This window comes from Gorilla gorilla, chromosome 6, assembly GCF_029281585.2.
Source record: "Gorilla gorilla gorilla isolate KB3781 chromosome 6, NHGRI_mGorGor1-v2.1_pri, whole genome shotgun sequence".
Taxonomy (NCBI): domain Eukaryota; kingdom Metazoa; phylum Chordata; class Mammalia; order Primates; family Hominidae; genus Gorilla; species Gorilla gorilla.
The window spans coordinates 168,261,257-168,279,704 of record NC_073230.2 but is presented as its reverse complement, the minus strand read 5'-3'; the positions used below and the strand labels follow the sequence as shown (position 1 = coordinate 168,279,704).

General features: G+C 51.2%; 1 long non-coding RNA gene across 1 annotated transcript in view; it reads left to right on the top strand.

The window, feature by feature from the left end:
* The window catches only part of LOC115932930 (uncharacterized), a 35,017-nt gene that overhangs the window by 5,956 nt on the left and 10,613 nt on the right, over window positions 1-18,448 (top strand). Inside the window, exon 4 of the long non-coding RNA XR_008667469.2 lies at window positions 3,123-3,362. This is a non-coding gene — a long non-coding RNA (uncharacterized lncRNA). The remainder of the gene's footprint in view (window positions 1-3,122; window positions 3,363-18,448) is intronic.

The window sequence follows — 18,448 nt, the reverse complement described above, 5'->3', positions numbered from 1 at the left end:
ATGATGGATGGATGATAGATGATTGATAGAGAGATAGAGAGAGAAGGATGATAGACTGAGCATCATAACTTCACTGAATGCTACCAGTTGGATTCAAAAGTCAGCAAACTGAAGCGTCGAATTTCAGCCAGCTATCAGAAATATTGTAATCTGACAACAAAAGATAAACAAGGGGACATGGAAGTGGCAGCTCTCCCAGAAGCTGCACCTCTCAGCATGGGCACAGAGCCGCAGAAGTGGAGCCAGAGTCCTCTCCACGTCTCCTCTGGGTAGGCGTTATCATCGTCACAATGGGTGGAGGCTGGACCTTGTGAAGGCAAAGGCATACGATGCTTTCTTGCTTCTGCTGTTTGGTGACTCCCTTACTCATTCCCTCTGCGGTGGCTGAGGGGCTGATGATCAGTTCCTCTGCCCAGAATGCCCTGACCATGCTGGGTGTCTGTCCTCCCTAGACCTGGGTCTGCAGGATGACAAGGACCCTGCAGCAGAAACTCCTCTGTCTCTTCCCTGAGCACCGTCTTCCATGCTGCCTGACTATGGTGCTGGTTCCCCTCTGATATGGAGATTGGTGGAGAATGACCAGGATATTTTATGTGGCAATGGGGGTTGAAGCCCACTTAAAAGTGGCTTAGGATAAGTGACCAAAAGTCCCAGTGTGAGCATCAGGCATGGCTGGATCCAGGTGCTCAGCACCATCTGGAAATTTGTCTCCATCTTTGACTCTGCTGTCTCTGTGTGGGCTTCATTTCTAAGATGGTTTTCTCTGCACAGCTGTAACAAAGCTCAGGGCTTGCATGATGCTTTGCAGCCAGTACATCAGAGAGGACTTTCCCTCAACACTTCTGGCAAAATTTGGGGTAACACGCTGTTCTTGCTGGGGTCAGGAGCCGTCTTGCACCAATCTCAGAGGCCAGGGGATGGAGAACTCTCCTAGGGTAGTCCCAGGTTCTGTGCCTCCCCTGAAAACACAAGGTCAGAGCCTCCCCATCCAAATTAATGCTCAGACTGTCAGGGAGGAATGACTTCCAAAGAAAAACCAAGGGCCCTTATGAAGAAAAGGAAGGGGTGCACCTACAGTTGCCAGTTCTGTTTGGAAGTGAGGGAGGGGAGGGCAGATTCCCTTGGCTTGTTCCGCAGGACAGCTGTACTTAGGTTTTACTACACAGTCCACTGAAAATGCTTCTCTCATTAGTGTTGTGCCTCTCTCATGCCTCTTTCCTTGGATAAAGAGCAAGCACATTACGAGCCACACTTGGTGCTGGTGCTGTGGCATGCAGCACTACCTAATGCGAGAGAAAGATGTGAGCAAATATCCGGAATATACAAATATAATACAAAAATACAAATATAATCAGTTATACAGCAAACAGCTGTGGGAACAGCAGCTCTGCTTGCAGGGTTGGGTAGTGGAAGGTTTCAGAGTTGATAGCATTTGGATTGGGCTTTGAAGTATGACTAGGAGCTTACCAGATAGAGAAGTGGTGTTTGGACATTGTATGAGAAGGAAACACAATCTGAGAAGGTGTGCCATCCTAAGTGAATCTGTCACAGAAGCGAGAAGATGCTGTGTAAACCGGAATAATGCTTGTGTGCGTGGATCTTGATCCCTTCGTGAGCAATAAATGATTTTGTGAATAAATTGAAGAATGCTAAATTAGATCATAGGGTGTGTTTGCAGGGGTGGGGAGAGAGGAGAGCATCGAAACTGGGGAAGTGGGGAACCAGAGATGGCAAAGCCTGGGACTTCCAGCTTCACCCACAGGACGCGAGGAGCCACATCAGTATCACCCGCACATGCAAGCTCCCATGAAGGCAGCGGTGTCCAGGCTCTGTCGTGTCCTTTCTTTGCAGCCTGGGCCTTGGTTTCTTGCAGGTGCTGTGCCCAAAGTTTAGATTGCCAGATGTGGCCGTGTCTATCAGGGAACATGGACTGAGGCCAGTGCTTTCAACCACACTCACTTTTCACTGTGTTCAGAGGGGGTGGGAAACCTCCCCTAAGGAGGAGATACGACGTGTGCAGATTGAGAGATGGGACCACACGGATTCCTCCGGGGCAAGGGCTGGTGACCTTGCAGTAACTTCCACAGGCCTCAGCACCCTCCTCTGCACAATGGTGGTGGGCTAGCCAGGGCACCACAGAAAGGGCCAGCAAGGCACACCCTCGTCTATTGCCCAGGCACACATGGGCATCCATGACAGCCATGCACGTGTTAGAGCCCGACCAGAGCTGCAGCCTCCTTTGGCTGAGGTTGGAAAAGCAGAGATGTGTTCACAGTTGGAGAATTGGTATGCCTTACCCAAGTGACATCCCTGTCCTTAGAAACTTATTCTGGGGTCACAGAATTAATTCCCCAGGATTGGGTGTCACGAGGAGCTAGTTCCTGTGGCTGAAAACCACCAACACCTCCTTTCCTGGAACATTTCCCTCCTGGCATAAGGCAGTTCTCATGCCAGAACATCTTGGGCCACAAAGAACCTTTAGGACTGAGCATGTCCTTCTGTTTGCTTTAAGCTTTTAAGAAAAAGAATATGGAAAGGCCGATTGAGGCAAAAATACAGGCTATTTCTGACGTTCATTCAGAATGCCACCTAACTAGGCCAGTTTTTGGATTGTATGCCAGCCTCTTTCTGCGGGATGTAATCTCAATGCCTTTGAGTTCAATCAGTCCTATAAATTGCTATCCCTATTCATGCAGTGTGTTTTCCCCTGCGTGAGGCATTTGTGAGTTCCATTAGCACTGATAGGACTTTTAAATGCAGAAGCAGCAGTGAAGGGAATGGCATTTCCCAGCTGTAGGGCATGGGCCTTCTTTGAGATAAAAACCCACCCTGGCATCGATGACATGGGAACTATTCTGTGTCTTTTCACCCGAGAGCTCTTCAATCAACTGATGATCGCACCTGCATAACTGCTACGAGACCTGCTAAGGGATGGCCCAGCCATCTCTTCTTTGTGGTCACAAGCATGAACGGCCCTGGGACATCCTCTTTCCTCACTGTCCCCTCACATCATTTCCTGACCACTGTGGCCTTGGTCCCACCACCCACCTGTGCGGCTCATCTGGCCATGCACCTCTCCAGCTCAGAACTCTGTTTTCTTCCTGTTGTTTCTATGAAACCAGGTTCCAGCCCCGCCACACAGTCTGCACGGCCTCCACCACAGCTCTGGTGAGCCTCTTGGCCAGCTCCTGGTGACGGCGTGCACTTCCCTGCTCTGAGAAGGTCTCCCTCTCCTCTCTGCCCACCCTGTACAGAGACGTCTTTCAAGACCATCCCAGAGGAGAGTGGCCTCTCTCCTCCACCCCAAGAGGATGGCCTCTCATGTGGCTGTCAGCCATCTGACCCCTACCACAGACCTGAGGGTAAGTGGTGCTCACGGGCCCCCATCTGCCAGCCTGCGCCTGGTTGGAGACGCCTCCCTCTCATTTGTCCTTGCTTGCTGCATGACTTTGGCAAGTGCTTGCCTCCTTGAGACCCTCAGTTTTCACACCTGAGAAATAGAAAGGCGGTGCCTGCCCCAGCTGCCCCGCAGAAGAGTTTAGGTGGCATGTGAGAAAATGCCTTATGAACTACGATGTGAGCAACTGCAGCATGCTGTGAACATCGCTATCATGAGCTCCTCGGGGGCAGGGTAACACCCAAGCATTCTTACACCTCCCACCGGGCTTGTCACGACCGTATGCAAATGAAGGCCATCAAGCGTGTTTGATCAGTGATGTATTTCCTTATTTTTAGTTTTAGGATATGACAACTCTATTTTTAGCAGCTATAGCGGCCAAAACTTTGTTACCACTCAGCAGTTGTGTGTTCTTCAAGAGTAGGTTTTGTGCTTTAAAAATATCTGAATCCTCTACCATTTACAGGTGTTCTGTGCATACTTGGTGTATGAGTTGCTCAGGAAGGAAGAAAAATGTGCCCTTTTTATCTTTTAAAAAGATGGCTTGGCTTGGTACTCCCTTGCCTGCATTCCTTCTCTGTATTTAGAAACGAACCCACACAAGTGAAGGCAAAGGAAGCCTCTTGAAAGATAAGGCAGGAAAAATGAGGATAGAAAACAAAACCCTTCTAGAGAGTTTACCTGGAGGCTACCACGGGCATCGCTGCTCTGCAGTCTGTCAACCAGAGGCCCCTGGTGCTGCAGCACGGCCTTGGCAGCTTCACCAACAGGAATGTGTTCTCCTAGGGTACTGGAGGGTGGCAGTCCCAGAGCAAGGTGTGGCAGGGCTGCTCCTCCTGAGGCCTCTCCCTGGCTTGCAGACGACATCTTCTCCCATGTTCTCATGTGGTCCTCCCTCTGCACACGCGTATCTGACATCCTCCTATGTCCTCACACGTTCATCTCTCTGCACTCGAATCCCGGACATCCTCCTATGTCCTCACGTGATCCTCCCCCTGCACTCACATCCCTGACGTCCTCCCGAGCCCTCACGTGATCCTCCCCCTGCACTCACATCCCTGACGTCCTCCCGAGCCCTCACATAGTCCTCCCTCTACACTCACATCCCTGACGTCCTCCCGTGCCCTCACGTGGTCCTCCCTCTTCACGCACATCCCTGACGTCCTCCCATGCCCTCACGTGGTCCTCTCTCTACACGCACATCCCTGACGTCCTCCCATGCCCTCACGTGGTCCTCCCTCTACACGCACATCCCTGACGTCCTCCCGTGCCCTCACGTGGTCCTCCCTCTACACTCACATCCCTGACGTCCTCCCGTGCCCTCACGTGGTCCTCCCTCTACACTCACATCCCTGATATCCTCCCATCCCCTCACGTGGTCCTCCCTCTACACTCACATCCCTGACATCCTCCCATGCTCTCACATGGTCCTCCCTCTACACTCACATCCCTGACGTCCTCCCATGCCCTCACGTGGTCCTCCCCCTGCACTCACATCCCTGACATCCTCCCATGCTCTCACATGGTCCTCCCTCTACACTCACATCCCTGACGACCTCCCGTGCCCTCACGTGATCCTCCCTCTACACTCACATCCCTGACATCCTCCTATGTCCTCACGTGGTCCTCCCCCTGCACTTATATCCCTGATGTCCTCCCATGCTCTCACGTAGTCCTCCCTCTACACGCACATCCCTGACGTCCTCCCGAGCCCTCACGTGGTCCTCCCTCTACACTCACATCCCTGACATCCTCCTATGTCCTCACATGGTCCTCCCTCTGCACTCACATCCCTGACGTCCTCCCATGCACTCACGTGGTCCTCCCCCTGCACTCACATCCATGACGTCCTCCCGTGCCCTCACGTGGTCCTCCCCCTGCACTCACATCCCTGACGTCCTCCCATGCTCTCACGTGGTCCTCCCTCTACACTCACATCCCTGACATCCTCCCATGCTCTCACGTGGTCCTCCCTCTACACTCACATCCCTGACGTCCTCCCATGCCCTCACGTGGTCCTCCCCCTGCACTCACATCCCTGACGTCCTCCCGAGCCCTCACGTGGTCCTCCCCCTGCACTCACATCCCTGACGTCCTCCCGAGCCCTCACATGGTCCTCCCCCTGCACTCACATCCCTGACGTCCTCCCGTGCCCTCACGTGGTCCTCCCTCTACACTCACATCCCTGACATCCTCCCGAGGCCTCACGTGGTCCTCCCTCTACACTCACATCCCTGACATCCTCCCGTGCCCTCACGTGGTCCTCCCCCTGCACTCACATCCCTGACGTCCTCCCGAGCCCTCACGTGGTCCTCCCTCTACACTCACATCCCTGACATCCTCCCATGCCCTCACGTGATCCTCCCTCTACACTCACATCCCTGACATCCTCCCATGCTCTCACGTAGTCCTCCCTCTACACGCACATCCATGATATCCTCCCGTGCCCTCACGTGATCCTCCCTCTACACTCACATCCCTGACGTCCTCCCGTGCCCTCACGTGGTCCTCCCCCTGCACTCACATCCCTGACGTCCTCCCGAGCCCTCACGTGGTCCTCCCTCTGCACTCACATCCCTGACGTCCTCCCGAGCCCTCACGTGGTCCTCCCTCTACACTCACATCCCTGACGTCCTCCCGTGCCCTCACGTGATCCTCCCCCTGCACTCACATCCCTGACATCCTCCCATGCCCTCACGTGATCCTCCCCCTGCACTCACATCCCTGACATCCTCCCGAGCCCTCACGTGGTCCTCCCTCTGCACTCACATCCCTGACATCCTCCCGAGCCCTCACGTGATCCTCCCTCTACACTCACATCCCTGACGTCCTCCTGAGCCCTCACGTAGTCCTCCCTCTACACTCACATCCCTGACGTCCTCCCGAGCCCTCACGTGATCCTCCCCCTGCACTCACATCCCTGACGTCCTCCCGAGCCCTCACGTGGTCCTCCCTCTACACTCACATCCCTGACATCCTCCCATGCTCTCACGTAGTCCTCCCTCTACACGCACATCCATGATATCCTCCCGTGCCCTCACGTGATCCTCCCTCTACACTCACATCCCTGACGTCCTCCCGAGCCCTCACGTGGTCTTCCCCCTGCACTCGCATCCCTGACGTCCTCCCATGCCCTCACGTGGTCCTCCCCCTGCACTCGCATCCCTGACGTCCTCCCGTGCCCTCACGTGGTCCTCCCCCTACACTCACATCCCTGACATCCTCCCGTGCCCTCACGTGGTCTTCCCCCTGCACTCGCATCCATGACGTCCTCCCGTGCCCTCACGTGATCCTCCCCCTGCACTCGCATCCCTGACGTCCTCCCGTGCCCTCACGTGGTCCTCCCCCTGCACTCACATCCCTGACGTCCTCCCGAGCCCTCACGTGATCCTCCCCCTGCACTCACATCCCTGATGTCCTCCCGAGCCCTCACGTGGTCCTCCCCCTGCATTCACATCCCTGACGTCCTCCCGAGCCCTCACGTGGTCCTCCCCCTGCACTCACATCCCTGACGTCCTCCCGTGCCCTCACGTGGTCCTCCCCCTGCACTCACATCCCTGACGTCCTCCCGAGCCCTCACGTGATCCTCCCCCTGCACTCACATCCCTGGCGTCCTCCCGAGCCCTCACATGGTCCTCCCCCTGCACTCACATCCCTGACGTCCTCCCGAGCCCTCACGTGATCCTCCCCCTGCACTCACATCCCTGACGTCCTCCCGAGCCCTCACGTGATCCTCCCCCTGCACTCACATCCCTGATGTCCTCCCGAGCCCTCACGTGGTCCTCCCCCTGCACTCACATCCCTGACGTCCTCCCGAGCCCTCACGTGATCCTCCCCCTGCACTCACATCCCTGATGTCCTCCCGAGCCCTCACGTGGTCCTCCCCCTGCACTCACATCCCTGATGTCTTCCCGAGCCCTCATATGGTCCTCCCTCTGCACACGCATCCCTGACGTCCCTTCGCCGTCTCCTTGGACATCACTCCCATTGGATCAGGACCCTCCCTTGTGGTCTCACCTAACCTTCATCACCTGTTTGAAGACCTCACTTCCAAAGACAGCCACATTAAGGGTTAGGGCTTCAGCATAGGACTTTGGCAGGACACAGTTCAGCTGATTGCAGAGTCCACATATCTCAGGCTTCTAAACGTGAGTATGGCATTGTGGACCTCTATCAGCAGAGACACTTTCGAGAGAATCTGGCTGAACTGTGGTGTCCACATGTCCATATTCTATTAGGTTCACAGCAGGGAGTCCTCCATTTCAGAAGGATACGAGCCTTTCTGATGTTGACGTGTGGCTGGCTATCTGCTCTGGGGGTGGCAAGGCCGCTCTGCATGGGTGCCCATCCTCTTGTGGATGTCCTAGGACTGCTTGTGTGCACCTGTGTGTGTGTGTGCATGTGTGCGTGTGCACACGTGAGTGGGATGGGGACCCTGGGGACAAGAGTCGGGAAAGGAAGAGGCAAGAAGGAGGGATTAGTATTAGCCCTCGTCATCATTACCATGGATACACCCGAATTACAGCAGCTTCTGATTCAGAGCCGTGCGCCTTGAGTGCCAGTCTCTAGAGGAAAATAATGGAGACTCTGAAAGAGGGAGGAGAAATGAGGACAGAACTTCAGAGGGGACAAGGTGTATAATACGCAGACATTAACGCCCATTTGGTCGATTCATGTAATTGTAGAAATGAACTCATTTTCATTCTTGTGTCATTATCTTAGGTATCCTGAAAACAATGTGCTTTCATTTTCTCATTTAAATTTGCACTTGTCTTTCTCAGGTTTTTGTGTCTGTTTCTGCTGTAAAACTTAAAATATATCCTAAATTACCTGGTCCTCCTCTTATTTTCCATTTTTCCTGCTATTTTATTGGCTTCAAAGTTTCTCTTGCACTGAACTATATTCTCCTTTGTTTAGCACTAGATGAAAAAGCTTACTATTAAGGCTTTGGCCTTGCATTCTCTTTTTAATACCTCTGGCTCTAACGTTAGGGCTTTAGTGCTCCAACCTCTGTTGTACGCACTTGAGGGAAATATGTCTCCATGTCTGCACATCATGTGGCGGTTTCTCCTCCTGAGAAGAGGACGCTGTCGGGTGCCACATGCAGGAGCCTCAAGTGTTTGAGGACAGGAGATGAGACTTGTGTGGTGCCTTTTAGACTTCCAAGTCGGCGCTTACTCTCAGACATGAAGCTGCCCTCCTTTTGGTCTTCTAGGTACTATCAACTGGGGATAAAACACAAATACACAGACTAGAAATTCCTTGGAAGTTGAGCTTTAATTTCTCTCTAGAGTTCTTTTTTCACAAGCCACCCTTTCAGAACTTGGAGCCAAATGGCTGTGATTGCAGTGCAGTTTGAGGCCAAGAATGTGTCCAGCTACAGAAATCTGAACTCCGCCACTGGGATTCCTGTTCACAGGGAGGTACAACAGCTGCCTGTGCCACTCCTCCTCCTGCCCTCCCTTGGGACAGAGGGAGTTGAAGACAGAGCACCTGCCCCATCAGATTGGGTCTGCATGCCCCAAGAGCAAACAACACTTTCCTCCAGATGACTCTTGGATGCAGTTTCGCAGCTGACTTGAATTCAAGCTTTGAGCTAGCACAGTGCCAGGCATCGCAGGGTGGGCAGTGGACAAGGCACAGAATTTGCCATCCAGGAGTTTGTACCAAACCCAAGAAGCAAAGGCCCATGTGAGAAATAGTGTAGAATAACATAGTGTTTGATAAAACCAGAAGTGTAGCTCATACAACAGTGCTCTAACTCAAACTAGAATAAGCCAGAACGTGTGAAGAGAGGCTTAGAAAAAGGTGACAGTGATGAAAACAACAGCCAGCATTTACTCAATGTCACGTATGACTAGGTATTCCATATTCATTAATGAGATCTTTTCATAACTCAGAGTTATCAACCCATCAATATGCAAATATGCTACTCTCCATCCAAAACCAGAGCAAACAAAAATCAGCCAACCAAACAAAAAGCAACAGAAAATCTGACTTTCCTCTCTGGTGCTCATGCACCCACCTCCAGATACCACCTCCAGATACCAGCCCGTTCTTCTCCTCTGTTACCAGAAACCCCCAAGAGAGCTGCCCATCCTCCTTTCTCCATTTAGCCACTTCTCACTCTCTCTGTTGCCTCCAACTCTAGGGTTCAAAAGGAACTGCTCTTAACAAAGTTTCCATTAATGTCCATTTTGCAAAATCCAATCAAAAACTTCACTCTTCACCTTCTTTGTCCTCTCAACAGTGTTTGGACATTTTTTTTTTTTTTTTGAGACAGGGTCTTGCTCTAACACCGAGGCTGCAGTTCAGTGGTGTGATCATAGCTCACTGCAGCCTCAACCTCCCCGGCTCAAGCGATCCTCCCGTCTCAGCCTTCTGAGTAGTTGGGACTACAGGCATGCACCCCATTGCCTGGCTTTTTTTTTTTGTAGAGACGAAGTGTCACTTGGACACTTTTGCTAACCTTTTAGAAACCAACATTTGAAATATTTTTCTGTGAACAGTTTTTTCACTTGGCTTCCAAGGCACCACCTTTCTGACTTTCCTTCTGTCTCCTTGCCACACAGCTGGACCCTTCTCTCCCAGACTGTATGTACATTTTGGAAAGCTCCAGCATACGGAGCTGCCTTTCCTCTATCCCTCCCTAGGCCATGTCACGCCATCCCAGGAGTCATGATGCCAGTGGATTCACAGATTTATATACTCAGCCCTGTTCTCTGGGCTCACATACCCAACTTCTTGTAGGACATCTCCATTTGGAAGTCTGGTTCAAATCAGAACTTTTGACTTCTCTCCCTGCTCTGTCCCTCACTGTAGAAAGTGACACCACATTTATCGGGCTGCTCACGGCCCAGACTTAGGAACTTTCTTTAAACCTACACCTCCTGACATCTGGTGAGCCTTGATGCCTCTACACTCAACACACATTCCAAACTGGACAGGTTGTCGGTCACCTCATTGCTACACTGGGCCCAAGCATCATTGTCCCTTCCATAGGAGCTTGGCAGCCCCATGCCACCAGGCCTCCTGCTGTCTCCCCTCCTCCACTCTCCACACTGCAGCCTGAGCCTGAGAAAGGTAAATACTGTTATAGCATTCCCTTGCTCAAAACCCAGCAATGAAATCCTGTCACCCTCAGAATCAAGCCCCTGCCCCTAACAGTGGCCCACAGCCCTGCATGGCCTGGCCTCCTGGGTGAGCTCTGCCTTCCTCTCTGCCATCCCTAGCAGCTGAGACCATGTCCAGCATGGAGCAGGCACCAGGGGCATGTCGTCTCTTATATTATGTCCACTCCACTGTCGGGGCAGATTGAAGCTTGAAGAGCTGAAGTAATGTAAGTGCTTCCACAGTTCTCGTGAGTGGCTGAATTTGAGCCCAGGTCATCTGATTCAAAGGCAGCATAGATGCGCCACCTGCCTCACCCAGGGCCCCTTTGCAGTGGCTGGGAAACCTGGGCATCTCTTAACTGTTGGAGACGAAGAGGCTGGCATTCACGTGCAGGGAACTATCAACAGATGTGAAGAGGAAAGAGACAAAAATGCTCAGTGGAATTAAGAGAAGATGAGCTTTACAGGAGCAGAGCTGGAACACAGTGTGCTGAGCACGGAGTCTGGGGAGCTGAAGGCATCTGTTGGGGGCTACATGACCCGGACACATCCCAGAGCCCTGGGAAGCTGCGGAAGGCCTGCGGCCAGGGAGCGGCGAGGTGCTCCAAGCTCACCGTTTATTCCATCAACAGGCACACCAGGGGTTTCCACAGAAATAACGGATCTGCTCTATAAAGTCTGTGGAAAAAGAAAAAAGCTACATGTTTTTGTGTCTATTGGCAAGGAAATATACTTCATCTCACATTTTAAGTTGAAATGTGTGGCACTTAACTTCTTTCTCTTAAAAAACATTCTGTTTTCAAATCAGTAAGCATCCTATAAAAAGCAATAAGAAATTCTTACTGACTTAACGTTCAATCTGTTTGGATCATTAGGCTTCAGATTACATGACATCCCAAATCCTTCCAACCCAGCATCTGACATGAGAATTGAAGCACAGTACGGAACCAGTTTGAATGAATTTGGAACCGTATTTTCTTTGCTCTGTGTGTGTGTGAGTATTATATATATATGATATATATGTTTTATATATTTCTACTTCTTGAGCAATAATATTTTAACAAAGGGGCACATTTTATTCTAGACTCCAATTTCTTTATGAAGAGACTGGAAAATGCCCTCTTTTCCCTGTGGTTTTCATAACCGTATTCTGCCTTTAACCTAAAGGAGCCTCTCACAATTGGCCAAAGCTAGAATACTTGGAGCTCGCTGTGCTGTGTCCTCCGTGGAAACTTCTCCTTGAGAATTATCAATATTTCAGAGGTGACATCACTTTCCATATGAATAGATATGTGTTACATCTTCAATTTACCAGAAAAGTTTAGCTGAAAATCTTCTTTTTTCCTTTAAGAATGTTGGAAACTGAATTGACATTCATAAAGATGACAAATAAGCATATGAAAAAGATGCTCCACATGATATGTTACCAGGGCAATGCAAATTAAAATGTCAGCCAGACACCACCACACCCCTATTAGAGGGGCCAGAATCCAGACCCTGACAGCACCAAACCTGGCGAGGATGTGGAGCAGCAGGAACTCTCATCCATTCCAAAGTGGGAATGCAAAACAGCGCAGCCACTTTGGAAGACAGTTTGGCAGTTTCTTATAAAACTAAACATTTTACCACAAAATCCAGCAATCATGCTCCCTGGTATTTACCCAAATAAACTGAAAACACATGTCCATGCAAAAACCTGCACACAGATGTTTACAGCAGCTTTATTCATAACTGCCAAAACTTGGAAACAACCAAGATACCTGTCAGTAGGAGAACGGATAAACTGTGGTACATCAGACAATGGAATATTATTCATGGCTAAACAGAAATGAGCTGTCAAGCCATGAAAAGACATGAAGGAAGCTTAAATGCATGTTCTTAAGTGAAAGAAGTCAACCTGAAAAGGGTACATACTTGTATGATTCCAACGATACGACATTCTGGAACAGGCAAAATTATGGTAACGGTAAAAGCACCAGTGGTTGTCAGGGGTTAGCTGGGAGGGAGGAATGATAAGTTGGAACACGGAGGATTTTTAGGGCAGTGAAACCACCCTGCATGGTGCTGTAATAGTGGATATACATCATTAGACTTGTTCAAACCTATAGAAATAACAACACCTAGAGTGAACCCTAATGTAAACTGTGGACTCTTGGTGACAAGGATGTTCACTCAGCCTCATTGACTATCACAAATGCAACGCTCTGTGGGGGACACTGACTGTGGGGAGGCCGTGTGAGGGGAGGGGATAATGGGAACTTTCTGTACTTTCCACTTAATGTTACTGTTCTAAAAACTAAAGTCTATTTAAAAGAAAAAAATCCATTAAAAAAGTTATTGATTTATGACAACTGTGCTTTCTTGATCGCTACCAGATATTTCTCCTAAAAGGCAACTGAAAAATACGTTAAAGCTGGAAAATCTCTCCAGGACAGCACTTCAGTGAACCATTTAGTGAACAAAATGCCCCTGGACACAGACAGCTCTGCAGAGGATTCCATGTGCCCCACAGAAGCCTGTTGGCTATTCCGTGCAGGGCTGGATGTGTCTGCCCTGTATCTGAGGCCCTGCTGTGTCGGCCCGTGGGGAACAGCACAGGTCCCAGCCAGCACCGGGCCTCTTCACCTCTGGGGTTCTCTCCGGGTTTGTCTAAAGTCCTGGTGGCTCTTCTCCATCTGAGGCAGCACTTGGTCTGTGCCTCGCCAACATAAGCTGTTCTTGAGTGCAGCTTTGGGACTTCATCCAGCATGCACTGTGGCCTCGGCCCCTGGCACAGAGTTTAGGGGTAAAATTCAGATCCCAAGAAAGGACTAGAAGAAGCAGCCCAGACAGAAGGATGAGGGGTGCAGCTACCGGCCAGCATCACTGAAGGTGTCCCTATGGGAGTGTTACAGGTTGAGTTCTGAGTGCGACATTATTTGAAAGTTTCCAACACCAAGGGAAAGAAAGACAGGAGATGACCTCACAACTGATGACACGGAAGCTCTGAGACATCAAAGGTCACACTCAGCTGGTGTCAGAGGCAGACCCTGGAGGGGCTGGGGGGAACAAGCAGGAGATAGCAGGTCCAGACCAACCCCTGGGCCTGGGTGGCCTGGAGGGACCTGGGTGCTCTTCAGGGACCCCCCTCTTTTCATGACACTGGTGTGTTAGGGGTGTCCTGTGTTAACAAACTGTGAGGGCACTGGGAACTCTGGGATTAGGGCCAGCTTCCCACAGTCATTACCTAGCGGGGCAGCTGCGGGGTCTTCCCTAGCTCCTCCCACTGAGGGTTGGTCTGAGCCCATCCACCACGGCTGCTGCTGCTGCCTGGAATTCACCTTGGGGGTGCGTTCTTTTTTTCTTTTCTTTCTTTTTTTGCTTTCTTTCTTTATTTTTGTCATAAGCTTCAGCCTTTTTTAAGACCACTTTATTGGGACATGATTGGCATATAAAAATTTGTACTGGTTAGTCCTGTTGCTACTTCTCAAAGCCACTGTCTTCTCACATGGAAAAGTTTTACAAAATCAGCTGCCTCACTGTATAAATGCATGCCCCAACCCCATGCCACCTGTATAAAGAACGCTGGGACCGCACTGCCTTTCAATTGCTGCTGCAGATCCAGCTTTCAGCACTTTCCTGCTCTGTGGTTCTGCAGCAGACATGATCGAGGTCCTTGATGGCAGAGAGTTGGCCAGAACAGAGGAACGCAGGAGGCAGATGAGTCCTGGGAGAAAGTGGTCAGTTGCCAAACTGATTAGAAATTTGCTCTTAACGTTAAGTTTGACCCAAGAACGGAGATTCACAGGGCAATCTCTGCAGACCACTTTCCACTGTGAAGTCTGAGATGAAATGAAGATTACTGGACAAAGAAAATTGGAAAAAGCCTGATACGCAGCCCGTGTGGAAGGTGCAGAGTTTGGAGATCCCTAGAAACTGGACGATGAGAAGCATGGCTCCTCAGGCAAGGCGCTTCCCCTGCGGCCGCAGTGGCCCTGGCTGCCTGTTTGCTCAGGAGACTGCAGTGACCTCACACCCCACCTCAACACCAGTGTGACCCCACCCAGACCCCCACAGCCTCAGACTCAGAGTGGGGGTTGCAGGGAGGTGTTGGGGCAACAGGGAAGAGGACACATAGCCTGCGCTTGAACGTGGAGTGTGGACTCTGTAATGTGGAGTGTGGACTCTAACATGGAGTGTGGACTCTGTAATGTGGAGTGTGGACTCTAACGTGGAGTGTGGACTCTGTAACGTGGAGTGTGGATTCTGTAACGTGGAGCGTCTCCGATAAGGCCCTTTCCAGCACAAACAGCAAGGCTGGGACAGCTTGTTCTTGTGCCTAACAAAGAACCTTCTGTCTGAAGACTGGAGAAAGAGCTCCGGTGAGATTTCCTGTGAGGTGTTGGTTCACATGATCATGAAAGCTGCAGTGTCCCACAGCCTGTCATCTGCAAGGCAGAGATCCGGGAAAGCCAGTGGCAGTCAGGAGCAGAGGGGGGACCTTGCCTGGTCCAAGATGAAGACCTTTCCCTCCCACCTCCTGGAGAGCCTTGAATCCCCCTCTCTCTCAGTCTTCATCCAACCCTCCACACCCCCTAGCCTCCTCATCACCCTCCCCACCTGGTTCTTCTCAGGACATGGATGTGTGCTGGTGTCTGCGATCAATTTATTTATTTATTTAGAGACAGACTCTCGCTCTGTCACCCAGGCTGGAGTGCAGTGGCACAATCTCAGCTCACTGCAACCTCCGCCTCCAGGGTTCAAGCAATTCTCATGCCTCAGCCTCCCGTGTAGTGGGGATTATAGGCGCACGTCACCACGACTGGCTAATTTTTGTATTTTTAGTAGAGATGGGGTTTCACCATGTTGGCCAGGCTGATCTCGAACTCATGACTTCAGGTGATCCACCCGCCTCAGCCTCCCAAAGTGCTGGGATTACAGCCATAAGCCACCATGCCCGCTATGAATAGCTTTTCATTTTATATTTTCTAAAGCTATTTCTTGTTGTAATAGAGAATTCCGGCCCTTGTGCTTGCGATCGTTAACACAAAAGCAAATCCCCTCAACCCCAGGATTCCATCCATCTGTGACCACATTGCTGCCTTTCCTTCAAATCCAAACCTCCTCTGCCCTTTCTGCAGCTGCCCACAGACTCCCACCCCACCGCTGGGGGTGCGGCTCCATCCAGCACCAGGTCACCGCCCTGCTGGGCACCTGGACCAGCCCTGACAGTGAAGTGTTCCTCAGCCTCAAGGGCACCCTCCCCTGCCTCCCGCCCAGCCCCACACTCACATCATGGCTCCGTGCCCACGTACGCAGGTCCCCGGGGCTCCCTCTCACCTCCAGCCTCTCCTGCTGTTCCTTCTAGCTAGACCCCCTCTCTACACCTCCCTGCCCCTGACCCAGCAGCCCTTCCACATGGCTTCACACCCCAGTGTCCCCACCTGGGTGCAGCATCTCCGTGGGACCCCATGCTCAACCTCACTGCCAGATGCAGCCAACCCTCCCACCTCCTTCCCAGGACCTCAGCCCTGCTCCAGGGCACGGGGATGGAGCAGCCCCCGCAGGACCCCTCAGGACTCTGTTGTTCAGGGTCATTGGGACCAGACACTGGTCCGTGTCCCTCATTTTGTCCAGGGCCTGACCCAGCCCTGAACCCTGGGTTCCGAGAAGTGGGGCTAGGGTCTGGGGGCCCTGAGGTCACAGGGATCCGGCCATGTGGAGTCACCTCCCTCCTGCCCCAGCATGTCCCACCCACTCTGGGCTGAGTGAGACCCAGGCAGACGGCAGGTCACTACAGGGACCCTCATGCTCCGGGGCCTGGGCATCAACAGAGCTGCTGCCTCCAGAAAGTTCCATGGATGAAGAGAGGAGAAACCTACCAATGGGGACTTCCCAGAGATTGAGAAGAAGGGGCCCGAGTCCCAGGGTCCAGAGAGCTGCCTTCATGGTCCCACAGCCCTCTGGGCTTCAGCAAGCTCTCGCTGCTTAGCTGAGGCAATGGCATAGGTGACAGCCCAGAGTCACATATACAGAAGTGGGAGCTGCCAAGGACCTCCTGGGGCCAATGGGGACAGCCACAGCCTTTCCAGAGTGAATCAGCAGCTCTGTCTCTCAGCCGTGAGCAGAGCAGCCAATGCCTTGCTGGCCTGAGCATCACCAGACATGGGAAGGGTGCAGGCAGTGGGTTTCTTCCCACACTGATAGCTGGGATGGGACTAGACCCAAACATCAGGCAGGTGGTCCAAGCTGCCGACAGCACAGCATCAGTGAAGCCCTGCGTCTCTGCCCCCCACCTGGGCCTGTCGGCTTCAGCCGTGCCACCACCACAGAAGGCAGTGGCCCCAGACAGCCAGGGAGGCATCCTCTGTGCTGGCAGATGGCACTAGCAGAGTTAAGGGTAGGGGTAGGGGTAAGATTAGGGTTTGAGTGGGAGTCCCTGCAGCACCAGAAGAATGACACAGAAGAGCTTTGCAAGAACTCTGAGAACTGAACTGTCGTTGGAACCAAAACCCTTGAGAGAAGATATAGTTAAGAATCACTCATCACATGAAGACCCAGGGACACGACCATTTCAGTAACAGATGATCATCTGAGGCCAGCACCAGGAAGATTTTGGTGTCAGAATTATCTGACAAGGATTTTGAAATAGGCATCATAAAAATATTTCCAGAACAAATTGCAAATCCTCTTGAAATAAATGGAAAAATAGAATAGAAATCTCAGCAAAGAAATAGAAGTTATAAAAATGAAACAGGCTAGGCGTGGTGGCTCACGCCTGTAATCCTAGCACTTTGGGGGGCTGAGGCAGGCAGATCATCTAAGGTCAGGAGTTCGAGAGCACCCTGGCCAATATGGTGAAACCGCATCTCTACTAAAAATACAAAAATTAGCCGGGCATGATGTCACTCACCTGTAGTCCCAGCTACTCAGGAGGCTGAGACAGGAGAATTGCTTGAACCCAGGAGGTGGAGGTTGCAGTGGGCTGAGATTGCACCACTGCACTCTAGCCTGGGTGACAGAGCAAGACTTTGTCTTAAAAACAAAATGAAACAGTGGTAAGGATGTGGAGAAATGGGAACTCTCAGATTTTGCTGGTAGATTGGAAAATGTTGGAACTGTTTTGAGAAAGTTTGGCAGTTTGTCAAAATGTTAGAGATATTCCTGGAAGATACCACTTGAGCCCAGGAGGGGCAGTTCCACTCCTGGGTACATATCTAAGAGGAATGTAAACTTGTGTCCACACAAAAATCTCTACATGAATGTCTATGCAGCATCATTCATGATAAAGATGAAAACAGCTCACGTGTGCATCAACTGATAAATGGATAAACAAAATGCGGTATGTCCACATTATGGAATATCACTCAGCCATAGAAAGGGAACAAGGCACCCACACAGGCTGGATGTGCGTCAACCTTGAAAACATGCTCAGTGAGAGAAGCCAGACGTAAAAGACCACATACTGGGTAGGATTCCATTCATATGAGATTTCCAGAATAGGCAAATCAATAGAAAAGGAAATTAGATTCGTGGTTTCCAGGGGCTAGAGGAGGAGGAAAGAGAAAATGACTGAAAATAGTATAGTGTTTTTCTTATTTTTATTTTATTTATATATTTATTTATTTATTGGGAGACAGAGTCTCTTTCCCGTCCAGGTTGGAGTGCAGTGGTGTGATCGTAGCTCACTGCAGCCTCAACTTCCTGGCCTCAAGTGATCTTCCTACCTTAGCCTCCTGAGTAACTGGGACTATAGGTGCATGCCACCATGTCTGGCTAATTTTTAAATTTTTTTGTAGAGATGGAAAGCCTTGCTATGTACCCAGGCTGGTCTCAAACTCCTGGCCTCATCGGACCCTCCCACCTTGGCCTCCCAAAGTGCTGAGATTACAGGTGTGAGCCACCACAGCCAGCTACAGGATTTCTTTTTCAGGTGATGAAAATATTCTGAAATTAGATA